The 27,204-nt window shown below is 40.9% G+C and overlaps 1 protein-coding gene across 9 annotated transcripts in view; it reads left to right on the plus strand.

Moving 5' to 3' along the window:
• The window catches only part of CRADD (CARD and death domain containing adaptor protein), a 199,670-nt gene that overhangs the window by 131,495 nt on the left and 40,971 nt on the right, over positions 1–27,204 (plus strand). The window contains exon 3 of one of the 9 annotated variants that reach the window (XR_008473925.2): positions 24,102–24,179. The exons of the other annotated variants lie outside the window; for them this stretch is intronic. The gene's annotated coding sequence lies outside the window, so the exon portion shown is untranslated. The remainder of the gene's footprint in view (positions 1–24,101; positions 24,180–27,204) is intronic. 9 annotated transcript variants of the gene reach the window in all.

The following is a 27,204-nucleotide window of genomic DNA, read 5'->3' on the forward strand; positions in this document are numbered from 1 at the left end:
CCACTGTTTTATTCACAGCACTATTGTGGGAATCACAGGAGACGGGGCATGTTAGAACCTTTTGGGAACTGTGGATGTTAGTCGTCATCAGCCTTTCCATAGTGAAGCCACAGCTGCTCTGAAATAGAAACACCTCTCCTTCTACTGGACTCCTGGCACACTGCGTTCTGCAGTTCTTAGCTCTTCTTGTGTGCGTTATTTGTACATCTTATCCTCAGTGGTCAGCCGTTTCAAGATCAGAGACTGGGTGTGGTTTCTTTTTTTTATTTTTGATCTCCCCTACCCCATCTTTCTCTTTCCCACTTCCTATGTTGACTGACAGAATCTTCATATTTCCCAGAGTGCCAGAGATTTTCTCTGAGGGGCTAGGTCGATGTTTCTCTCCAAGCAGAGGCTAAGAAGCACCTCAGGCAGTCATTTATTTTCAGAATGTGAGTAGCTTACCTCCAGTGGATTGCCTGGGAAGCTGGAGATGCGCTTCAGGGGAAAGGTGGTCCATCCACTTTTCCTGAACAGGCTGCGCATGCAGCCTTGACAGCCGACTCTGCAGGAACATGAAACAACTGAAGATGCGGCATTTGACTTCAATATCTTCATTCACTTTAAAGACAGAAAGGGTGATGATTGGTTCAGAAGAGCCACAGGATGACTAAGGAGCACATGCAAAACAGTAGTGTCCAGTATAGACTTTAATTTCTGATTTGAAACATTTTTAAAAAATATCCTTGAGGATCTAGAGCTAGAAATACCATTTGACCCAGAAATCCCCCTCCCCCTCTCAAAAAATCATGTATCTTTAAAAAATTGGAAGCATCTCAGTGTTTTCTGGAGATGAGGCATGCCGTGTGATAGAAGGAAGGGATGAGAAAGGGGCAGGCAGAGACTTTGGGGGATGAGGAGTGTGCACGTCACCTTGCTGATGGGGACTGTTTTATGGTTGGATACATGTATGAAAGTGTATCAAATTGCATACTTTAAATATGTGCAGTTTCTTGTGTATCAAGTATACCTCAATAAAGTAGTTAAAATCATATACCTTTATTATCTGAAAGTAGGGAAATTTTGGAAAAGAGATGTTTTTCTGTAGGAGGTAGCTTCTAGAAAATAAATCAAACAGTCTAAGTTATTCTGTGTTTTCTTCTCCTCCCTCCACAGATTCCTTGTTGTTTTGGGTACTCTCATCTGAAAATTCACAATATGTGAAATAGCCTGAACTTTTTAGAAGTGAAGTTATAACTCCTTTTAGGTAGTAGTTGCGGTTTTAGAAAACGGTGTTTATACCGTTTCTGTAAATGGATCACAAGTTTCTCCCACCCTCTGGGGAGCTTGTCACTTAGTGTAATTTTTTAGGAACTCTCCTAAGCAGTTTAAGTTCTGGCCAGAGGTCCCGGAGTTAAGGATGTTGTCAACTCTGCTACTCATTTGAAAAATGCCTTGTGGAAACCAGCTGCAGAAAGAGCTTTGCTTCTCTGGGTGAAAACAACATGTGCCATCATTTCTAATAACTTTAATGGATGCTGCTTCTTTCTTCTTTTTGCCCCCAAGATACTCAGAGATAAACTTGAAACTCACTATAACAACCATGGTCTGCATACTTGTGTTTGTATTTTCACTGGTCTTGAGTTTCTATTTATTTATAGTTTTCTGGCTTGCAGTCTATGTTTGTCTAATATTAATATGGTTTTATATGATTCTTGATGGAAATCTCCTGAAATCCTTTTTGTAGTGAGTCAGAGAATGAAATCCGTGGTTTAATCCACCGGCTTTTCTTTAGGCAAGAGACACCTGGGCTAGAAGAATCAAAGATTATAATAAATTCGAAAAACCAGAACAGTTCTTCAGGTAAGCGTGATCTTTATGTTTATTCCTGACCTTAGGAATTGACTTTAGGTCCCAGATTTTGAATTTCTTATGAACAGAATCAAAAAAAAAAAGAAAAGAAGAGAAAGAAAAAAGAAACAATTAACAGTGATTATTGAGTATCAGAGTCTTCTCCAAGAAATAAAATCCCATATACACAGCACACACATACAAACACACAACACACACACATACACACACACGTATACATATACTCTTGATAGTCCTACAAATGACTAATCACTCCCCACCCCCTGACTTCCTTCCTTTTCATTTATATTTTGGGATTGAGATCTCTGCTACAACAGGAGCTGTTGTAGAAAAAAATATTTTTAAAATACTATGTTATGTAAATTAGTACAACCATTATGGAAAACAGTATGGAAGTTCTTCAAAAAACTAAAATTGGAACTAGCATCCGATCAAGCAATCCCACTACTGAGTATATATCCAAAGAAATTGAAAGTGCTATATTGACAAGATAGCTGCACTGTCATGTATGCTACAGCATTATTCCTAATAGCCAAGATAAAGAATCAACCTTAGTGTCCATTCCTGGATGAAGGGATAAAGAAAATCTGGTATATATACACACAATGGAATACTATTCAGCCTTGGAAAAAGAAGGAAATCCTGTCATTTGAGACAATATGGACAAACCTGCCAGACATTATGTTAAGTTAAAATAAGCCAATAACAGAAAGATAAATACTGCATGATTTCACTTATATGTGGAATCTAAAAGAGTTAAACTCATAGAAACAGAGAGTAGAATGGTGGTTACCAAGGCTGGAGGTAAAGTTAGTCAAATGTACAAAATCTCAGTTAGACAGGAGAAATGAGTTTTTGAGATCTGTTGTACAGCATGATAACGGTAGTAGTTAATAGTAATGTAATGTTTATTTCAAAATTGCTGAGAGTAAATCCAGGTGTTCACATCACAAAAATATAAGTATATGAGGTGATGCAGTATTTGTCTTTCTGTTATTGTTCTCTCAGAACCCTGGTGTCATGAACTGTAATAGTTGTAGGAGTTGCTGTTGTGGGTATAGAAGTAATATTTTCTATGAAAAAATATAGAACTTAATATATGCCAGGTACCAGCTACGGACATTTATTCATTTAAATATATGAAGTAGGTGCTATTATAATCCCCAATTACAGATGAGGAAACTGAGAAACAAAAAAGTTAAATAACCTTCAAGGTCATGTAGCTACTAAGTAGCAAAGCTTTGATTTGAACCTGTACTCTCTAGATCCTATTTAGGCTCTTAACTTACACTGTCTTAACTGGATTGAGGTTTTCCGTAAAATTCAAGTTCTTCCTCTATCCACAGAAAATGTTAACAATATATAGAATTTTCTGGATTTAATTCTTTTCAGTCTCAAATCTTTGTACCCAGGATCACAGATAACCAATGATTGAACAAGCTGCAAGTCACATATGTAACATTATATACTGCAAGTTTAGCCAAACAACCCACAATAAATTGCTAATGAAGCCTAATCAGTTGTAGTGAAAAAGCAGTAATATAATTGCAAACCATAAGCAACATAAGACATGCATGGGTGATTAGGCATCCTTCCCCCAGTTCACAGAAATTCTAACCATTGGCATGTGCATTCCAAAAGGGTGCCAGGCATTGTGTGGCAATCAGACTTCTTACCATAATTTTGAATGGGAATTATCTAGAAACTCTAGAAATGTACTAATTTTAGTAATCCTAAATAACTTAATAAGCTATATTATGCACAAATATAAAACTAGAAAACGAAAGGTGAACTTGGACTTCCTCTATTCTTTATAACAATGGAAGGACCTGTGCTTTGCTGGATCAGTTTGCTGTTCATGTGGAAGCCCCTTGTGGTCCATTCAGTGGGCTGTGGGCCATAGTTTGAGAATCCTGCTTTAAAGGAAGGATACAGTTCATATGTTTTATTAAAGTCAGTCTGCTAAAGTGATTGAGCTGGAATTTTCTCAGTGATATAACAGGGTTTTCTGTTTTCCTTTTTTATAACAAACAATACTTCTCACTTAAAAACAATTGTTTCTTGCATTGATGTCTGGGATTTGCTTCCAAATAATCCTGTGGGTAGAGATTTGGGAATGAGTTGGGGAATAGGTGGAAGAAGTGGGATGAGGGGCGGATAATTGTCAAAGCGGAGTGACATGGGGCTTCATGATACTGTTCTCTCTACTTTTCTGTATCTTTGAAAATAAAAAGTTAACAGCAACAACAAAAACGTTCCTTGACTACTGTTCTGCCTGCTTCATTTCTCAGCTCTTGTTCACATCAGAGCTTCTGCAAACTATTCTGTATATCTCATTTCTACATCCTCATCCTCCATTCTTTAAGCAACCCATTCAATTGGCTGTCATCCCCACCAACCCACTGAAATTACCTTTGTTAGGGTCCCCACCAGTCTCCATCTTGCCATATGGGTGGTTAATTCTCTCTTCTTATGTGACTTGACTTTCAGCAGCGTATGATGTAATAGGTGACTTTTTGTTTTGGCGTATTTTCTTTTATTGGCTCATGTCCACCCACACTTTTCTCATTTCTTTTGCACCTTGCTGGTTGGGCCTCCTCCATCTGACCTCTAGCTGTTGGAAAGCCTCCAATGCTTCATCATTGAGTTTCTTTGTACTCTTTCTGAGTAATCTCATTGGGTCCCATTGCTTTAAATACCTTCTGGCTTGTAACTTAACATCTGTAGCCCTGACTTCCAGACTTGAATCTGAGAGGCATCTCAAATTTAATGTATCCAAATAAGAACTCTTAATCCCAGCCTTTTTTCTTCCTCACCTCCTGGTTACCCCCATCTCAGTCAATAACACTGTGATACATCTGGCTCCTTGAGCCCTGAACCTTACGCATCACCCTTGATGGCTCTTTTTCCCTCATATCCCACATCCAGCCTATCACTGCGACCTACTGTAATATCTCCAAATTCACCTAAATCTGTCTACTTTCCTTTCTTCCCCTGCCACAGTTCCAGTCCGAACCTGTAACGTCTCTCACTGGACTTCCATATCACCTCGTAATCCATTTCTGCTCTGCGTTTTCCCTTGGAGAGAGCGGCCAGAGTGGTCTCTTTAAACTGAAGTATCATTCCCCCACTTAAGCTCACCCATTGGCATTTCATAGCACTTAGAAGAAAAGCCGAACTTCTTTGTGATGTACCTGCTGCCTGTGTCTGCCCTACCCTCCCAGACTCACCATTACAGTCACACAGATCCCCTTTCTGTTCTTCAAATATACTGAGTGGGAGTCAAACCTCAAAGCCTTTGCAGTTCTCTTCTCTCTGCCTGCTATACAGATCACCATAAGGCTGGCATTCTCATATTATCTAGGTTTCCTCTTAAGTCACCTCCCTAGAGAGGTTTGCCCTGACCGCCCTATCTAAAGCATTCACATAACTCCAGGTCACACTGTATCTCATAGCCTATTTTATTTTAATTTATATAAAGCGTGTGTATTTTTGTATACTTATTTTCTGCCCCTAGCTTAAAGTCCAGAAGAGGAGGTACCTTGTTTGTCTTGTTCAGTGCTGTATCCCTGGTACCTAGAACAATGTCTGGAACATATAGAAGGTTAATATTTATTGGATGAATGAACAAATGAATGACTTTTGTTTGTGATTTAGGATCAAGGAACTTTTCCCCAAGGGCTAATCCATGCAGTTTTACCCTACACTTCCTCCCCATCCCCGATCTCCAGCTCATCTGGACTGTGTGCTTACAAACTGTGCAAAGGCTTGTTCAACATTCTTAAATAGGTAAAAGATGTTCTGCACTTTGGGCTCTTTGTCATTTTCAAGTCACATTCTGTCCTAGGCACCATCCGGAGGGGTCTTGTCCAGTTCCCTAGTTTCTCAGAAAAACAGGAATGTTTCACGGCTGCTCGCACGTCCTGTTCTCTGCAGTGTTTGTACTTTACACCACTCATCGGCAGAGCCAAGGCCTATCCCATCTGAGTGAAGAGCAACAGAGATCTGGTGGCTCCATTCACTCTTTTGCTCTAAGACTCACTTGCTGCTTCTTATCTTTTCCTGACTATTTTTAGTTGTCAATTTGCTCCTTTCTTTTCCTTCCCATCTATTTTTCTTTTCCTACAGAACACAACCCACATATTTCTGGTTTAGTCAGATTAGCTGCTAGGAAGGCCCTTTCTCAATCTTATTTACATAATGAAAAGCTACACCCAAATCCTAATTTAATGTGATAATTGAGCAGCCTCTTGTAAAATAGCTAGAACAAGGGCAAGGATAATAGTCTGGCTCTTTGACTGAGACACACTAGGAATGTCCCAGGGATTTGAACAATTTCTGATCTTCTCAGAAGATGGCATAAGGAAGTCCCCAGCCAAAGTGAAATCCTTTGTCACATCCTAGAGTAGATAAGTATTTCAAGAATCTTCTAGACTGGGGATAAGTTGGCATCACTAAATATTACCTACTTATCTAATGCACGTAATAATAGTTATCTATGTCTAATCAAGTGGCTGTGAGGGTAAGTTTTTTTTTTCTTTTCAAGGGCTTTTGAGCTTTTTCCTCAGGTAATATATCTTAAGGGAAAACTATATAAAGCTAAGCCATTGGGAGTTTATTTTTCTGCCATAGCCTACAGTTTTGTAATTAGCATTCTTTTGCATGGTATAAATACAAATCTGTTCTTTTGTCAGGAACACTCTTGATAAACTACCATATGAAAGCCATCTGGGCTGGGTGCAGTGGCTCATACCTGTAATCACAGCACTTTGGGAAGTTAAGATGGGTAGACCTTCTGAAGTCAGGAGTTCGAGACCAGCCTGGGCAACATGGTGAAATTCTATCTCTACTAAAAATACAAAAATTAGCCAGGTGTGGTGGCAGGTGCCTGTAATCCCAGCTACTTGGGAGGCTGAGGCAGGAGAATCACTTGAACCCAGGAGGCAGAGGTTTCAGTGAGCCAAGATCATGCCACTGTACTCCAGCCTAGGCAACAGGAGCAAAACTCTATCTGCAACAACAAAAAAGTTATCTGGATAATACATATTCTTTATTAGTATTTACTTTTAGATCAATGAAAACATTTCTATGGGGCTAGACTTTTGTTTGTCAAGATTATAATTTTTCTTCTGAGTTTTTACCTGAAGCTCCTATTTTTAAGACCCTAGGGTTAATGAGTCTCTTTGACATTAATCATTTCAATTTTGCTGGTTCTGATGACCCTGTGCTACCTATTAGAGCTCGAGCTCTTTGCAAACCTCTCTTCTGCCAAGGCAGAAGAGTATTTCTTTCCTTAAGAGATACTCTTAAGATGCCCAAATCAGATGCCCACGTATCTCATGGGCATCTTAGGCCGGAGACCACATGGCACATCCTAGTAAGCACCTCTGCTGCTTTCACTGGCTACTGCTGCATCTGCTTGGTGCAGCTGCCGTCTCCACTGGGTCCAACCCCTCCTCTTCCTTACAAATATTAGGAGGTGGGGAAAATGAAGATGCTATCGTCAGAACGTCTGGCATCAGAATTTGCTTCATGAAGAAAATAATCTTGGGAGAAAACACTTTGATGCATGCTTGAGGAAGAAAAGGCAGCCCCGGAGGCCTGGGTGTTGGCAGAGCTGCTCTGTGTGAGCCAAGGGTAAGCATTTACTGGCTGTTTAGAGAGTGAGGGGGACACATGAGAGAATGAATGAGAGGGGAGAGTGGAAGAAGGGCAGGCATCAACTAAATGGCAGAAAATTGTGGGGAGGGTCTTGATGCACCTGTTGCTCGTGGTCTCCAAATTTTCTATGAAGTATACCATGCTTGCGAATGCTCGCCTGGAGTGGATTTCACGGGGTGAACTTGGAGATGCATACATTCACATCGTAGTCAGTGCAGTGCTGTGTAGAGACAGCAGTCATGGGAAACGGAGCCCAGAAATGAAGGAGGCCCTGAGAACATAATCCTTTGCCCAAATGTTAAGAAGGGCTTTGGGTTTCCAAAAGCTATGGAGTTCGTGGAAGTTTTTTTCTACATCTTGAAGGGCAGTGAGCATCCCACAAAATGTCTGGGCCACTTCTTGGTGGTACCTGACATAACTTTGCAAAAAGAATTTTAAAACTACTGCAAAACTCAACTGCTGGTACTGTATTTTGTGTGTGCTTGTGCTTGGTATGTTTATGTGTCTTTAATGCTATTAAATTTTTTTATTGCACAAAGAACATTGTAACAATGCGTAGCTGCATATCAATAGCAACATTAAAAATAAAGACCAAACACATTTCAGTCAAATGTGCCTTCAGTGTCTGGCAGGCAGGTATGGAATAGAAAGGACAGTAAGAGGCAGTTCCTGCCTTTAGGGAGCTTCCAGGATGGAGTCTGCAGTCCCAGCGCCCTATTGTACCAGCTGTATCTGTTTTTCCATTTTAGTAGCATCACTGAGGCTTTGGGTGATTTATTAGAAAACCAGTAAGGTTTTGCTCAATATTGGAAACAATCTCTTTCCACATCATTTAGGCCTCAGTTGAAGCCTCGTTTTCCTCCTTCAGCTTGACCCAGACTCCTTCTGGTAAAACTCCACTGCTCCTCCCTAATCCTGTAGCTTTCTCTGTTTTAACCCTTGGAACATGATTTGTAATTGGTGAGATGTCTTTTTGTTTCCCCAGAAATGATACCTTTCTTGAAGGCAGGAAACTGTTTTGTCTGTATTTTGTGGATCCCCACAAATATTTGTTGGATGAATGTTCTTGGAGACACTGCCTTAGGTACAATAGAAGCAAAAGTGTTTTTTGGTTTTTGTGTTTTTTCTGTAATGAAGGGTAAGGTGAAGGGATATAGACAGAAATAAGACCGATAGAGTCATAATTGCAGCTTTGTCATTCACTCTTGTAAACATTTTACCTGTGCTACACTTCATTCAATCCTTATAACAACCCTATGAGATAGCAATTATCAGCTTCTTCCTCCCATCCATTATAATTGTGACCTCCCTGAAACACAGAGAGGTCAAGTGACTTAATCAAAGTTACACAGCTAGTAGGTGGCAATTAGATCTGAACTCAAATAGGCTCCAGTGCCTGAGCTCTTGACCATTCTTCTTCTTCTTCAAAGTGGGAAGAGACTGAGAGACCTCAGCTCCTCACCACCTGGGACTGCCAAGCCACAGCTGTTACTATGACTGTACTATTACCAAAGAGCCAAACAAACCACATGGCTGGCTCCTTTGACAAGTACTTCCCCTCCAGATGCGCCCTTACTTAGCGCTCTGATAGTAAGCGCAGGTGAGTCCCAGAAAAGCAGGCCAAGAAGTGCTGAGGAGTTTCTCCCTGAGGCCCAGGGACACCCAGCCATGCCAACAACCAGCGTGTAGCCTGGCTCTCTCGCTGCTGTAGGAGCCCTGGGCTGTCTTGCACCTGTGTGGAAGAGGGAGAGCTCCCAGGAACAGAATTAGGAGTGGGGGAGAGGAGGAGGAGAAGGGAGGGAAGAGAGGAAGGGAGAAAGGACATGCGTTTCTACCTGAGTGCCTTTGGTTTTCTTGTATTAATATAAGGACTTGAACTATATTATTATTTCTCAAATTGGGATCTAAGGACCCAAGGAATCCAAAAATTCTATGAGAACTAGGTATTTTTATGTAAATGATTAACTAAAACAACGAATGTAACCTTATTCTGGATCATCTTCGAATGGAGTCCTGCCTCTTGATTTTACTTTCTGAGGCTGTTTGTGACTGTGATGCATGCAAATGTCAGTCACCCACAGTGGCCACATTCACACTATTTGAAATACATTTTACATCGTAACCCAGCACACACATACATGTGAAGAGAAATGCACAGGAGTTTCCTAAGGTATTCCTCACCCTTTCTGCATAGGAGCAACCCTGTTGTTCCCCCTCTTCTAGTCCCAGGTAGTCATGACCACTATCAGGTTACAGCCTTCAATAAAAAGATCATGGCATGTAACTGTGAGCATGAGCAGTCTGCTGTTTTCTTTTGCAATGGAAATGTCCCACAGAAAGATATTTTATAGAGTACATCTTTACCACCTTAAGTTGTTTAACAAACTGAATCTTTGACTTGAGATCATGAGAACAAAATAAAGATTTGAAATAATGACTGTTTTATTCTGTATTGCTGAAAAAAATACCCAGATAGTTTAAAGCTGTAAATCAGAACAGGGCAAATCAGAGGCTCATTGCTGTAGGGGTATAGACAGAAATAAGACTGATAGAGTAATAATTTCAGCTACACAATTTTTTGCATCATTACAACCTGCAGCAAAGTAGCCAATGCCATGTTATTTACTTTGTAAGCAGATGTAGTGCATGGATCTCATCTCTGAATATGCCAGCTTACAATTCATTAGTAGAAAATGTGGTAAGTATACAGTGATGACTTACTTTTTCATTAAATTTAACATTTTTACTTATTTTGGGATACACTGTATTAAGGTTCTTTAGAGGAACAGAATCAATAGGAGATAGATACAGGATATAATATTAATAAACAGATTGACATAGAGAGAGTAACAGATAGGTAGATAGATACAGACAGACGGAATTTATTATAGGTATTGGCTCATGTCGTTTTGGAGGCTGAGAAGTTGTGTGCAAGCTGGAGAACCAGGAAACCTGGTGGTGTAATTCAGTATGTGTGTGTGTGAGGGTTGGGGCTGGGGAGTATAGGGTGGACATGGTTTAAGTCCCAGTCAGGGTCGGAATGTCTGAGAAGAGTGCTGTTGCCTAAATGCAGGAGACGATGGATGTTCCAGCTCAAGAAGAGAGAAAATCACCCTTCCTTGCTTTTTGTTCTATTTGGGCCCTCTACAGACTGGATGGTTCCCACCCACATTGGCTAGTGTTATGGTTTGGTTCTGTGTGTCTATCCAATTCTCATCTCGAATTGTTATCCCCATGTATTAGGGAGGGACCTGATGGGAGATAACTGGATCATGGGGACAGTTCACTTTATGTTGTTTTCATGATAATGAGTGAGTTCTCACAAGATCTGATGGTTTAAAAGTATGGCACTTCCTCCTGCTCACCCTCTCCTGCCACCATGGAAGATGTGCTCCTTGCTTTCCCTCAGCCTTCTGCCACTATTGTAAGTTTCCTGAGCCATGTGTACAGTGAGTCAATTAAATCTCTTTTCTTCATAACTTACCCAGACTCAGGTAGTATCTTTATAGCAGTGTGGGAATATGGACTAATAACGGTGAGAGTTATCTTTACTGGACTAGTAATGGTGAGGGTGATCTTTGAATCTGTTGGTTCAAATGCTACTCTCTTATGAAAATACCCTCACAGACACATCCAGAAATAATGCTTTGCCAGCTATCTGGGCACCCCTTAAGCCCAGACAAGTTGACACATAAAATTAACCATCACATATGCTATTAAAGTGGCTGAATAGTTTATTCTGGATCGGGGTGATCTTACCCTTGTGGTGGTAGTTAATATGCTTTTCTGTTTGCTCTATTTCTTGTAAGCTAGTCATTGAATCCAGAGGCTTGATTAGATTCAGGTTAAATATTTCAGGCAAGAGTACTTTTTATTGGTGGTGCTGCAGACTGTCAACTGTATCATGTTAGGAGGTACATAAAACTTGGCAGTCCCATGTGTAAGATCATAGATTGATTGGAGATTTTGACATTTTCAGCTTGATCTTTTCATTACAAAGTTCCTTATCAACCTTTCACACAATGGTTTAATGTTTATTGATAACTGCCAAGTTCTAATATTTCATGAAGTAGAAGCAAAATGGTGGTTTCCTAATTCCTATATTATTCTGCATTTATTCACTGGTATTGATCTGAAGAACTTTCCCTCCTTAACTATTTGATTGCCCTGAGATATAGTTCATAGGCCCTATATTTATTTTTATTTATTTATTTTTTTGAGATGGAATCTTGCTCTGTCGCCCAGGCTGGAGTGCAGTGGTGTGATTTTGGCTCGCTATAACCTGGGTTCAAGTGATTCTCCTGCCTCAGCCTTTTGAATAGCTGGGATTACAAGTGCCCGCCACCAGGCCTGGCTAATTTTTGTGTTTTTATTAGAAATGGAGTTTCACTTTGTTGGCCAGCCTGGTCTTGAACGCTTGACCTCAGGTGATCCACCTTCCTTGGCCTCCCAAAGTGTTGGGATTACAGGCATGAGCCACTGTGCCGGACTTTTAAAATTTTGTATTTAAATAGTTTTGGGAGGACAGGTGATTTTTGGTTATATGGATAAGTTCTTTAGTGATTTCTGAGATTTTTGTGTGCCTGTCACTTGAGCAGTGTACACTGTATCCAGTATGTTGTCTTTTATCCCTCACCTGCTCCCATCCTTCCCCAACGAGTCCCTGAAGTCCATTATATTATTATTATTATTTTTTTGAGATGGAGTCTCACTCTGTCCCTCAGGCTGGAGTTCAGTGGTGCAAACTCAGCTCACTGCAATATCCACCTCCCAGGTTCAAGTGACTCCCCTGCCTCAGCCTCCCATGTACTGGGACTACAGGTACGGACCACCACGCCTGGCTAATGTTTTGTATTTAGTAGAGATGGGGTTTCACCATGTTGGCCGGATGGTCTCGATCTCCTGACCCTGTAATCCACCCGCCTCGGCATCCCAAAGTGCTGGGATTACAGGTGTGAGCCACCATGCCCGGCCCATTGTATCATTCTTATGCATCCTCATAGCTTAGCTCCCGCTTATAAGTGAGAACATACAATATTTAGTTTTCCATTCCTGAGTTTCTTCACTTAGAATCATGGCCTCCAGCTCCACCCAAGTTACTGCAAAAGACATTTTTTCATTACTGTTTTTGGCTGAGTGGTATTCCATGGTGTATTTATACCACGTTTTCTTTATTCACTCATTGGTTGATGGGCATTTATGTTGGTTTCTTATTTTTGCAATTGCGAATTGTGCTGCTAAACATGTGTATGCATGTGTCTTTTTCATATGACTTCTTTTCTTTTTGTAGATACCCACTGGTGGGATTGCTGGATTGAATGGTACTTCTACTTTTAGTTCTTTAAGGAATCTCTATACGATTTTCCATAGTGGTTATACGGATTTACATGCTCACCAGCATTGCAAAAGTGTTCCCTTTTCACTACATCTATGCCCACATAGATTGTTTTTTGACTTTATAATTATGTCCTAGGCCCTATTTTAAATCAGGGCTCTCTGAGCTGGATCTCTTATCAGCCATCATCATATCAGTGTGAAAACAGGGTGGAACCAGACATCAATGACGCAGCAGCCAGGAGAATTGCTGGGCCAGGCCACAAGCTGTATATTCCAGTGGCCAACTGGCCATGCCTCCTTCCTCTTTCTCATCCACTGCAAGCTCAAGAGGTGTGGGCTGGGACAATATCTCACTGTTCTGCAAGTAGATGTATCTTTACGGGACCTCTGAATGTCCTCCTCAGTCTGCTAGTCTACTGACAAGTGAGGAAAACACCATCCAGACCTTTTCTCTGGGGGACCATTTGTTTTCCTGTAATCTACAAAACAGACCAAGATACTTTTGTCAGAATAACCTTATTCTTATTCCTTGGTTATTAATACACCCTTTCCCAAATCCCTTCAGCTCCCACGCCGCCTCCTTTTGCAAGAACAGTCACTTCATGAAAGTGGGGGTGGGCCGGGCACGGTGGCTCAAGCCTGTAATCCCAGCACTTTGGGAGGCTGAGGCGGGTGGATCACGAGGTCAAGAGATCGAGACCATCCTGGTCAACATGGTGAAACGCCGTCTCTACTAAAAACACACACACACACACAAATTAGCTGGGCATGGTGGTGCGTGCCTGTAGTCCCAGCTACTCGGGAGGCTGAGGCAGGAGAATTGTTTGAACTCAGGAAGTGGAGGTTGCGGTGAGCCGAGATCACGCCATTGCACTCCAGCCTGGGTAACAAGAGCGAAACTCCGTCTCAAAAAAAAAAAAAGAAAGTGGGGGTGGGGATTGGCTAGGAGGGTACAGCATCTCAGTACTGGGGGAGCTTCTCAGTGTGAGCTCTGAATGCTCAGGACGTCTTCCAAGAGCTAGGCTTTCCTCTGTGTAAAAAGTTTCTCTGGAGTAATGGAAATAGCATGGCTGCAACTAGGCAGGAACTCCCCTTAGTGTCAGCTTGAGAGCAAGGAAGCAAGAGGAGAGGAGAGCTATGCCTCTAAAACATACCATTTTGCCTCCAATGCCAGTTTTATTTCAGAGATAAAATGCCCTGCTTCAGAGCCATCAATGATAATTGTTTGAGACTGACGACCTCGGGAATTTGACAGAATACTAAATTCTGGGAGGAGACTAGAGTAGATCGGGATGATTTCTTGGTATACTCTCAGCTGTTGCCCGCCATGTGTTTTCTCTTCTTTCTCATATACAGCCAGGCTACATTTCCCAGCCTGCCTCACAGTTAAGGGAAACTGAGGTCTAGTCAATGGAATATGAATAGAGAGATGTGCACCACTTCCAGGTCTGGCCCATGGAAACCTCCCATATGCTCTCTCTCCTTCATGCTCCTTTTCCCTTTGGGCTGGCTAGAGGGGAGGCAGTTCCTGAGAGAGGCTTGGAAGTTGACTGAGCCTCCATTAAGCTGGGTTCCTGAATGATGGCAAGAAAGAGGCCCACTCCTTTATTCTGTTCACCTGCCAAGTATTGTTTGTGAGCAAGAAAAGAAATATCTACTGTAGTTGAGTCCATCTTAACAAATATAGTTTATCTTTTAAAGCCATTCCACGTCCACCATTTGGCATTAAGCATCTTTTAAAAAAAACTGTAAGTGCCCTGCCTTGCCAGTTAGCTGTTAGCAAGTCTTAACTCAGGAGATCTCTCTCTCCTGGCATTCTGAGAAGCAGAAGTCTGAAATTATTTCCAGCTGAAATGAAAAATAAACAAAAACCAGAAACTCATCTGTGGTAGGCAGACTAGCATCCCTCCCACCCAGATGTCCATGCCTGAGTCTGCAAAGGGGACTTTGCAGGTGTGATTTAGGCTACTGATCTTGAGATGAGGAGATTATCCTGGATTATCTAGATGGGCCCATTCTAATCACAAGAAAAACTTGGAAAAGGGAGGAAAAGAGTGGATCAGAGGGATGCGACGTGTGGATTTGACCGACTGTTGCTGTCTTTAAAGATGGCAGCAAGGCCTTGGAGCCAAGGAATACAGTCTCTAGAAGCTGTAATAGACAAGGCAATGGAATCCCCTCAGCGCCTCCAAAAGGGAGCACAGTCTTACAGATACCTCGATTTTAACTCAGTGAGTCCCAGGTCAGCCTTCTAACCCTCAGAACTGTTTAGATAATAAATTTGTACTGTGTAAAGTCATTGACGTTTGTGGTCATTTGTCATGGCAGCAATAGAAAACTAATACACCATCCCGTACAAAACACTTAAAAAAATACATATATTTGTAGAGTAGGCACATGTGTTGGTTCTTAATGGCTGTCATCCTTATCTGGAAACTTGGGTGCTTAACGAATGCATTTTGGCAAGAGTGATGCCAGTGGAATGTTCCTTGGTATCTTAAACATATCCCGGCCATTGCAATGATGCCTGACATTGAAGGGAAAACACACACATTCAATCAGTCACCTGTATCATTTCAAATATTGGGATTTTGGAATTGTATAACCAGGTGTAAACCAGCTACATCTAAGGGGAAGTTTTCAGTTTTCATCCAGATGCTCTGGTAAGTGCTGACATACCCAGACTATGAGATTTGGATGGAACTAAAGAAGTCCTCAAGTCTCGGGAGAACAGTAAAATGCAGCCCAGGTGTCTGCCAGAGTCACGGTGTACTCATCAGAATGAGCTGCTGAATACTGTGGTCAGGCCCTTGGCTTAGGCAGGTGGCACCATTAAGATTTTGTTTCCTTCTAAATCACCACCCCTCCTCTACTGTTGAAATGCTACTGTTTCATCTCTCAGTTAGAGTCCTTCCAATTTACACCAAGCAGAACAGCTGAAAAATAAAACCTCATGGCCAGGCAGTGGGTAGGGGTGAGAGGGAGGAGGAAAGGACATAAACACATAATTCAGAATCAAACGTTGAATGAAAGCCGCCTCGATTCAGACCTCATCCCAGTTTGCCCATGGACTTAGTGTCTGACCTTGCATTAACCTTGCTGATCCTTAACTTCCCAGAACTCTGACAGATGATTAACAATACCTGCTATACAAAAGTGGCGAGAACTAATAAATGGTAGTTAAGGATGATGAGTAAGCCAAGCATAACAGCTACTGCTTTCAAGATTTCTCAGAATCCATTAGAGTTTCTTTTGTTTTAATGACTGTGATGAGTTCAGTAAGTCATTTCTGAGTTAGGCACCACTTATCTTCGTGTACTGAATATTCTTAAAGCCACAGTTACTTCCTTGCTGTGGTTAGAAAGCAATGCTGAAGACCAAATCATGTTGCCTTTGTACATAGCCATTGAGGTTTCTCTCTCTTATTCTACATGGGAATCCTGTAATATGGATTTCAGCCTTATACTGAGGTCAGTTGAAATTCAACAGATATTTCTGATTCTTTTTTTCTTAACATATATGTGATACAACTCTGAAGTGAGAATAAATGGAAAATCATTAGAAGACATATAGAAATTACTTTGAAAGGGTATATAGAGTCCATTTTGATTTTAGAAATTTGAATGAATTTTAATAAATTTATATAAAAGATTTTACATTGCTTTATACTCTATTTTTCTTTTTCTTTTTCTTTTTTTTAGCCAGTCCTCAGAGCCTGTTTGCTCAACTGCCTTTTTCTCCTATCCAGTACATCAAGCTGTTCAGTGAAAAAGAACAGTGTTTTGTGTATATAAATAAATAAAATACCGGGGGCGGTGGCTCACGCCTGTAATCCCAGCACTTTGGGAGGCCGAGGCGGGTGGATCACGAGGTGAAGAGATCGAGACCATCCTGGTCAACATGGTGAAACCCCCGTCTCTACTAAAGATACAAAAAAATTAGCTGGGCATGGTGGCGCGTGCCTGTAATCCCAGCTACTCAGGAGGCTGAGGCAGGAGAATTGCCTGAACCCAGGAGGCGGAGGTTGCGGTGAGCCGAGATCGCGCCATTGCACTCCAGCCTGGGTAACAAGAGTGAAACTCCGTCTCAGAAATAAATAAATAAAAATAAACACAAACAGTTAACTAACTTAGGAAACCCTCCTTCTCCCTCCCCAACAAGTTGCCTAAAGAAATGTGAATTAGCAAGATGCTGGAAATCCACATTTGTTACGTGAAATTAGGACATTAAAACTGTATCCCGCTGCTTAGTGCCCGGAACTTGTACCCCACGCAGCAGCCTGCTTGTCGGCCGTGGAACAGGGTGTAGCAAATGCCTTGGTGATGACGTGTGTCAGAGGGAAAGAACGAGGGCATGGATTATCATAATGCAGCATAGAGCTCATTTCCTTCTGAAATTACCCAGAGATGCTTGGCTGGGCAAAGTACAGCAAGTCCCTGAAAGGGGCTGTAATTTCTCAGGCCCAGTGAAGGAAAGAACAATGTGTGCATGAGTTGCTATGCCTTTAGATGTTGGCAGTGGCAGCAGGCTGGTAATGAGCAGATTAGGTATTTTGATATGTTTCTTTGCCTCGGGAAATTTTCTGGGTACACCTGTTTTCTTTCAGTGACTGAAAATGTCAATTACAATTAGCCTGGTGTAGTTGGCCTTCTTAAAAAAAAAAGAGAAGTGGCCGGGTGCCGTGGCTCATGCCTGTAATCCCAGTACTTTGGGAGGCTGAGGTGGGTGGATCACAAGGTCAGGAGTTTGAGACCAGCCTGGCCAATATGGTGAAACCCCATCTCTACTAAAAATACAAAAGATTGGCTGGGGGTGGTGGTGTGTGCCTGTAATCTCAGCTACAGGAGGCTGAGGCGGGAGAATTGCTTGAACTCGGGAGGCAGAGGTTGCGGTGAGTCAAGATCGCACCAGTGTGCTCCAGACAAAGTGAGACTCCCTTTCAAAAATAAAAAAATGAGAAATAAAAAAGAGGTGTACTGACATGTGATCAGTCTTCGTTCTTCTGGTGGTTTGAACACTAACAAAGTGTTTATACTTCTGCTTCTCATCCACACATCAGTGGTCTTCAAACTTTTTTTTGTTATATACCATTGAAAGAATGTTTAAAAAACTATGTACTGTCTCACTTTTTAAACTTGACATCTAAATGTTGTAATCATTTAAAATTGAGGAGAAGACATCACATATTTCATTAGTTGACATAAGATAAAGATTGTTAACATGTTTGTGACATGATTTGATAAACCAGGTTTTAACGACCTTATAGAATAACATGTTAAATCAGAAGGAAATCAATACAAAGCTTATATGTAGACTTTATCCAGGACATCTTGAAAGATCTGATGGTTTCAGAAAACACTGCAGTTACTTTAAAGATAAGCTACATCACTTAGGTGTATTACTTTGTGCTGACTGGCCAACCCTACTCTTACAGACTTGCTTGCAGGGCAGGGAAAGACAGGAAGCCCTAAGGCTTCCCCAGACCAGTACTTTGAATCATTTAGGGCAGCACACCATATTAAGATTTGAGATATGGGGTTCTGGCCCCATCTTTGCCATAAATTAGCTGTGTGACCTTGGGCAGATCATTGAAACCCACTGGCCTCCATTTTCTTTATGTGTATTAGGGGGCAGTGACTGATCAGATTAGATCACGAAATCCCTTCCTTCTGTCACGCTATAATGGCATAGAGTCTTGAATGCCAGGCCATGCCTCCCAGTGCCTGAGTGGTTGTGCTTCCTGGGCCCTAAGGTCCAGTGTGTGCCAGTGTGGCCTTACCCTCTTTACTGCCTCATAACCACAGTAAGGACTTTTTAAAATAATTGAATGAACACAGAATGAATGGGCATCTTGGCATACCTGGTTTACACATTATTCTTGTTTCCCTTTTCTAAGGATATGAACTAAATCCATAGCCCTCCCTTGATGAATAAAGACATGGGCATAATATTTCCATGAATTTGTCCTTTTTTCACATTCAACAGTCTCATCCCTTCCCCTCAACTTGTGTTCTCCCTGACAGAAATCTAGCCACTTCTGCAAGTGGCAGCTAAAGAAATAGTCTTATATAACCTTCTCACCCAACAGTTGAAAAGTTGTATAAACCTTTTAAAGAATTTACCGTCCACAAGGGCTATGCTTCTAGGCTTATCCAAATTGCTATGTAAAGTACACTCTCTAAATTAACCAGATCATATTAACCCTGAAAACAAGCCTCACTCCTCTTCTTAAGCTATTTCTCCAGGCTGTACCAAATTGTACTTTCTCTTGAAGTAGGACATTCTGTGCCCTGTTTGAAAGCTGGTGTGACTAATGTAGCTGGAATTGCTGAGGGGAGAAAAGAAGAGAAAGAACCAATGTGCCTTAAGAATAGGGAATTTCATTAGGCCCTTCGCAGAACACAGTATGGCTGATATGTGCATTATGACATGGCAAATATTACTCCCAGCCTTCCAGATTGTGGAATGGGCTGCATGTCATGCCTCAAGGCCCTACTAAGACATTGTAAGGGCCAAACTCTTGTCTTGAGCTAAAACTCTAGAAGCATTTTCAAGTGACTAAGTCCCTTAGTTAGTTTATAGGTATGAGCCTGTAATAAGTTATATTTAGTTGTTTCTGGCTTAAGGGGATGCCAGTGACTTTCCCCTTAACCCCTCCTAGAATAGCCAGCTGCTGGTGGTCTAGTTTTTTAAAGAAGGCCTGAATTCTGAAACCTGATCCGGGGGCTTTGGGTTAATGTTTATGTTTCTGAGTGTGGTTTCATGGCATGATAATGCAAAGTTTAATAAGAGCAGGCTGTCTTTGCCTATGGCTAGAGTTGCTCTGAGGTATGACTACTTCTGGTGCCTGCTCTGTGCCAGATTTACGGTGCCTTACAGCCCCTCCCCCGAGCTGGGGCAGAGAAGGAAGGCAAGAGTGACTCTTTGGTCAGGGGAAGGAATAAAGTTTCAAGGCTGTGTGATAGGATATTTCCCTGATGCTTGGCTTTAGACTGTGGATGGGGACATTAATACCTCCAGCAGAGGCTGGCTGCCTATACCTGCACCTCTGTAGGACTCTGCCCTAGCTCAGTGCTGGGTTTGCTTGGTGATGCAGTACAGAGTAGCAGAAAGATCACCAGCTTTAAAGCCAGATCAACCCAAATTGGAAGCCCAGCATTAGTCCTCACTCTGCTTCAAGACATTGGGCAAGTTATTTAATCTCTTGAAATCTCAGTTTGTTCATCTGAGTAACAGGTGGTAAAATATGTACATTGAAAGGCTGCTAAAAGATTAAGCAATGAGAAGGCAAAATGGTACAGCCACTTTGGGAGACAGTTTGGCAGTTTCTTATACAACTAAACATACTCTTACCATATGATCCAGCAATCCAGCTCCTTGGTATTTTCCCAAAGGAACTGAAAACTTATGTCCACACAAAAACCTGCATACATGAATGTTTGTAGCAGCTTTATTCATAATTGCCAAAACTGGGAAGCAACCGAAATGCCCTTCAGTAACCGAGTAGATAAACTGTGGTACGTTCATCTGTATCTTGTATTCAGTTATAAAAGAGCTATCAAGCCATGAAAAGACATGGAGGAAGATTAAATGCATATTGATAAGTGAAATAAGCCAGTCCAAAAGGCTGTATACTGTTTGACTCCAACTGTATGACATCTGGAAAAGGCAAAGCTATAGAGAAAGTAAAAAAGATCAGTGGTTGCTAAGAGTTCAGGGAAGGGAGTAAGGGATGAGTCAATGGAGCACAGGGGACTTTTAGGGCAGTAAAACTGTTCTATAGTATCTAGAATACTACATTACCATATCAATCATAGAATATACTATAGAACATACCGTAATGATGGACGCATAACATTGTGTATTTGACAAAACCCATAGGATGTACAACACAAAGAAGAAACCCTAAAGTCAATTATGGACTTAATACGTTTTCTAAAAAGCTTAAACAAGGCAATGTAGATAAACTAACTGGCACATACTAGGCTCTAATAAGTAGTGGACTTAAAAAAAATTATAATCCCAGCACTTTGAGAGGCCAAGGCAGTTGGATCACCTGAAGTCAGGAGTTCAAGACCAGCCTGGCCAACTTGGTGAAACCCCGTCTCTAATAAAAAATACAAAAAAAAAAATTGTATTCTAAATTCCAAGAATGTCATTTAGACATAGTTTCTGTTTGGGGTAGATGTATCAATTTTCATTAAAGTTGGTATTGTTATTTTAAAATCGAACTGGTTATCACATAAGAATTAGCTACCCTTTATAACCACGGATTGTTTCAAAGAAATGTAGTATTTTCTCCCCAGTTGCCTATCTTATACAAAGTTAGTAATAGTTTGTTGCCAAATCCAAGGAAAGCAAACTCTAGCTCAGGTATGAGTTTGATTTTAGTTGCCGTGATTTACAATTGACGTAAAATTTCAGTCTGGACTTGGTTAGTTATAATCCAGTCGCAATATACTGCATCTTGAGTTGATTTTGCCATGTCCTGTATTGTTATGTAAAATGCTAACTTTAATTGAGAGTTGTTCCAAAAGAGTATCCTTATTTATCCTGCATGAAGTTTCTTCTCTTTTGTATCAATTTTATGTATTGTTCAAATTAGTGTTGGAAGAAAAGGCAGGAAATATAAATTTAAGTGACACCAGTTAAATCGTTACATAACTGTATCACAAAGCATTAGAGCAACGCACAGAAAACTTTGCCAATAGCTGATAGAGCAGAATGGATTGTATCATTAAATAAGAACTAACCCCTATTTTGTAACTGGAAATTGCATTGTCAGAGTTCCTTTCCTTTTATCACCAGATGCTAAGAATTTAGCCATGTAAAAACTCCCAAAATATCCAAATTAAAAAAAACTGGAATCTACTGCGGCAATGCAGTTGTCAAAGCTACAAAGCACTGAAAGCTAAATGTTGCATTTGTGTCCTTATCTTCCACAACTTCTTGCTTGGCAGCTTTTCTTGGCTTACTTCAGACACACAGAAGTTCAAGTAATCAGGGAAAGTTGGGACAGAAACTTCCTCTCTTTTTCCATGGCCTTTTCTTTTTTCTTTATGGATCTGTGCCTCTGCGCTTCCTCTCACATTCACATTCTATGTGTCATTTGGAGAAACCTTAATGCCCAGTTTTGTTCGTTTCCTCTGTCCCACCTGTAACTATTTTAGGTTGCATTCCCTGGCTCATGTATCAGATTGTATATGACAGATTAGCTCAAAGCCTTGAGGGCCTCAGTGGTCCAAGTGCCAGCAATGAGGGACACCTGCCAGCATGACATGGGCTTGACTTGGGTTATGTGGACATTAAGGAACCACTGTCCTGAGGGAGGGTATGCAGCTGAGCTAGGGGAGGGAACAGGATGAGCTTGGTGCTGCTGAGGAAACCAGAGGAATCTATAGGCTTTTAAAAAGACAGACAGAAAAAAAAAGATGTTTCTGGGGACTCAGAACAGTTAAGAGCCCAAGGCCAGCCAGAACCACCCTTTCCCCCAGCTACTGAGAGTGTCACAGAACAGAAATTGACTTGGAGCCAAAGGATATTGCTCTTAGACCAAAAGCCCAAATTAAGGAGTATAGGCAGTTAAGGGCAAGAGAGGGCACTGGAGATGGTTGTCAGAGTACAGTGGCCAGGAGAGGTTTCTCAGCTGCCTGCCGATTCTCTGTTGGGGCAATGCCAGCCGTAAAGTACAAGCCATGCTTTGGTGTGGGCTGTAGACATATTGTTTTCCCATAACTACTGTCATTCAAACAGGATCTAGTTTCTTGGCGTGAGCAAATTGTTCCTGCTGAATACACACACTGTGTCTGCTATGGGGCAAAGCGAATCCTCCAAGGAACTGGATGGATTTTCCATTCTGAGATAAGCAGTTTTTTTTTTTGTGGGGGCAGGGGAGATGGGGAGGAGCCAGCTTCACTCTCTGTTCATGTGTGTTTTGAGTGAAATGAGTAAAGTTCATGTTCCCCCCAGAGTACACAAGGTTCAAGTGAGATTACCCGGTGGGAATCCAGCCCGATTGTAATTTAACTTGTTTGAGGGATCTAAATATTTAATCTGCCTCCATCATGAATTCTAGAATCCTATATAAGCAGCAAAGGCCAAGGCTCTGAAAGTAAACACTGCAGTTAGATCAGAAGTGTTGCAACTAGCACAACTGCTTCTGTGACGTCCTATAAACTTTGGAGAGTGCCAGAGAAAGCTAGCCTGAAAGCACGAAACTGGCAGTCACGAGGCCTGCGTTCTCCAGCTTCGCCTGCCACCAACTCTCTGAACCTCCAGGCCTCCTTTGTCAAGTAAGGACACAAGCAAAGCATCTCAGAAGACAAGTTCTTTTCCTAAATGGAAATCTGACAGAGCCAACAGGGAATGCGTGAAACCAGCCACATAAATTGTGAACCCTACATGATTGTGTATATATACAATGTTTTCTTGAAAAAAAAAATTACCATTCCTAGATCTAATATCTGTGCCCCACATTTTGCTCAAATTATGCAGTGTATGTAAGCACAGTGGCTCATGCCTGTAATCCCAGCACTTTGGGAGGCCGAAGCGGGCAGATCACCTGAGGTCAGGAGTTTGAGACCAGCCTGACAAACATGGGGAAACCTCATCTCTACTAAAAATACAAAATTAGCCAGGCATGGTGGCACATGCCTGTCATCCTAGCTACTCCGGAGGCTAAGGCAGGAGAATCACTTGAATCTGGGAGGTGGAGATTGCGGCGAGCTGAGATCTCGCCATTGTAGTCCAGACTGGGCAACAAGAGCAAAACTCTGTCTCAAAAACAAAACAAAACAAATGAGATTCTCTACAGAGGTTGGAATCACCCCCTTGGGTGCTGGTAGCATTCTGTGAGGGTAGCTTTTTAGATGTCACAGTGATTGGGGGTGGGGTGCTGGTGACATTGGATGGGCAGGTGCAGAACTGCTAGACGATGCTCTGGGCAGTCACACAAAGCGAGCACCTGGCCCACATCCTGCATGACTTTCATGTCCCGCCAGACATTCAAGGAATCCTACTGTGTTTTCTATATAAACATATAGTATTTTTCACCTCTGAAAATATGCACTGAATTTTCCAGGAATGTGTATAAATGGAGGTAAGATTGTACTTTGTTTTGCTCAGAACTTTACCATGAGTTATTAATAATCTCTGAAAAATCAAATTGTAGCAAATACTAAGATGTTTGAGTCACTAAACAACACAGCTATATCTGTCTGCATTGTGATATCACACTCATGGTTATTCTGCAGGTACAAGAATCTGAGGCTCCCTTGTCCTTTAGAGCAGTCAAGCAGAGTATCCACATACTGAAATACACAACATTTTATGTAAGCAATTTTCTTTTCATTTCTCTTTTGTATCACAGTTTTCACATTGTATTAATTTAAAAACATGGGTAGGTTATATTATCTATGGATTTTATACCAGATTAGTAGCGTACTATAAAATGTTTGTCGTATACAGTGTGTTTTATCTGATTGGGTTGAAAACCACTGGGCCAGATAATCCTAAAGTCTTTTAGCTTTTAAATTTTGTGAGCCTGTGAGATTATTTAGTTAAACTGGTGAGTACACTGAAGCCCATTAAGTCTTTCATGTATTATATTACATTCAGAAATTGTTGTGATCATTGGGAAGGGGAAGTGAAACCACCACCTAAAAGAATATGATTTTAGTTTATTCTCTCCTTTTTTTCCCAGGGTTACAAAGGCCCAGGAATAGCTAGTTAGCTTGCCCTGGTGTCACTGCCCCCTTCTGTGAAGAGTAAGGATAAACCATGAGGATAGCAGTGGTAATGGTGGAGCAGAAAGAACATAGAAAATTGATTCTAGAGTAGGGCTGTCTAATAGAAATATCATGCAAGCCAAAAGTTGGAGCCACATATGTGATTTATATTTGGAAGTAGCTACATTTTAAAAAGTAAAAAGAATATGTAACATTAATTTGAATGATATATTTTATTTAACTCAGTATATTCAAAATATTTCAGTGTGAAAGGAATAGATTATTATTTTTTAAAGGCTTCAATTTTATTTATTTACTTCTTTACTTATTTTTTTTTATTATACTTTAAGTTCTGGGGTACATGTGCAGAACGTGCAGGTTTGTTACATAGGTATACACGTGCCACGGCTATTGGCTGTACCCACCAACCCGTCATCTACATTAGGTATTTCTCCTAATACCATCCCTCCCCTGGCCCCCCACCATGCAACAGGCCCCAATATGTGATGTTCCCCTCTCTGAGTCCATATGTTCTCATTGTTCAACTCCTACTTATGAGTGAGAACATGCAGTGTTTGGTTTTCTGTTACCGTGTTAGTTTGTTGAGAATGATAGTTTCCAGCTTTATCCATGTCCCTGCAAATAAGTCCCATGGACTCATTTTTTATGGCTGTATAGTATTCCATGGTATATATGTGCAACATTTTCTTTATCCAGTCTATCATTGATGGGCATTTGGGTTGGTTCCAAGTCTTTGCTATTGTGAATAGTGCCGCAATAAACATACATGTGCATGTGACTTTATAGTAGAATGATTTATAATCCTTTGGGTATATACCCAGTAATAGGATTTCTGGGTCTAATGGTAATTCTGGTTCTAGATCCTTGAGGAATCGCCACACTGTGTTCCGCAATGGTTGAACTAATTTACATTCCCACCAACAATGTAAGAGTGTTCCTGTTTCTCCACATCCTCTCCACCATCTGTTGTTTCCTGACTTTTTAATGATCGCCATTCTAAGTGGCATGAGATGATATCTCAATGCAGTTTTGATTTGCATTTCTCGAATGACCAGTGATGATGAGCTTTTTTCATATGTTTGTTGGCTGTATAAATGTCTTCTTTCGAGAAGTGTCTGTTCATATCCTTTGCCTACTTCTTGATGGGGTTGTTTATTTATTGTAAATTTGTTTAAGTTCTTTGTAGATTCTGGATATTAGCCATTTGTCAGATGGATAGATTGCAAAAATTTTCTCCCATTCTATAGGTTGCCTGTTTACTCTGATGATAGTTTCTTTTGCTGAGTTCAGGCTCTTTAGTTTAATTAGATCCCATTTGTCAATTTTGGCTTTTGTTGCCATTGTTTTTAGTGTTTCAGTCATGAAGTCTTTGCCCATGCCTATGTCCTGAATGGTGTTGCCTAGTTTTTCTTCTAGAGTTTTTATGGTTTTAGGTCTTACTTTTAAGTCTTTAATCCATCTTGAGTTAATTTTTGTATAAGGTATAAGTAAGGGATGCAGTTTCAGCTTACTGCACATGGCTAGCCAGTTTTCCCAATACCATTTATTAAATAGGGAATCCTATCCCCATTGCTTGTTTTTGTCAGATTTGTCAAAGGCCAAATGGTTGTAGTTGTGTGATGTTATTTCTGAGGCCTCTGTTCTGTTCCATTGGTCTATATATCTGTTTTGGTACCAGTACCATGCTGTTTTTGTTACTGTAACCTTGTAGTGTAGTTTGAAGTCAGGTGGCAGGATGCCTCCAGCTTTGTTCTTTTTGCTTAGGATTGTCTCGGCTATGTGGGCTCTTTTTTGGTTCCACAAGAAATTTAAAGTAGCTTTTTCCAATTCTGTGAAGAAAGTCAATCATAGCTTGATGGGGATACAGCATTGAGTCTATAAATTACTTTGGGCAGTATGGCCATTTTCATGATATTGATTCTTCCTATCCATGAATATGGAATGTTTTTCCATTTGTTTGTGTCCTCTCTTATTTCATTGAGCAGTGGTTTGTATTACTCCTTGAAGAGGTCCTTCATGTCCCTTGTAAGTCATATTCCTAGGTGTTTTATTCTCTTTGTAGCAATTGTGAATGGGAGTTCACTCATGATTTGGCTCTCTGTGTGTCTGTTATTGGTGTATAGGAATGCTTGTGATTTCTGCACGTTGATTTTACATCCTGAGACTTTGCTGAAGTTACTTAACAGCTTAAAGGAGATTTTGGGCTGAGACAATGGGTTTTCTACATATACAATCATGTCATCTGCAAACAGAGACAATTTGGCTTCCTGTCTTCCTATGTGAATACCCTTTATTTCTTTCTCTTGCCTGATTGCCCTGGCCAGAACTTTCAACACTATGTTGAATAGGAGTGGTGGCAGAGGTCATCCTTGTCTTGTGCCAGCTTTCAAAGGGAATGCTTTCACCTTTTGCCCATTCAGTATAATATTGACTGTGGGTTTGTCATACATCGCTCTAGCTCTTATCATTTTGAAATACATTCTATCAATAGCTGGTTTATTGAGAGTTTTTAGCATGAAGGGTTGTTGAATTTTGTCGAAGGCCTTTTCAGTATTTATTAAGATAAACATGATTTTTATCATTGGTTCTGTTTCTGTGATGGATTTAC

Source organism: Callithrix jacchus, chromosome 9 (assembly GCF_049354715.1).
Source record: "Callithrix jacchus isolate 240 chromosome 9, calJac240_pri, whole genome shotgun sequence".
NCBI classification, from domain to species: Eukaryota; Metazoa; Chordata; class Mammalia; order Primates; family Cebidae; genus Callithrix; species Callithrix jacchus.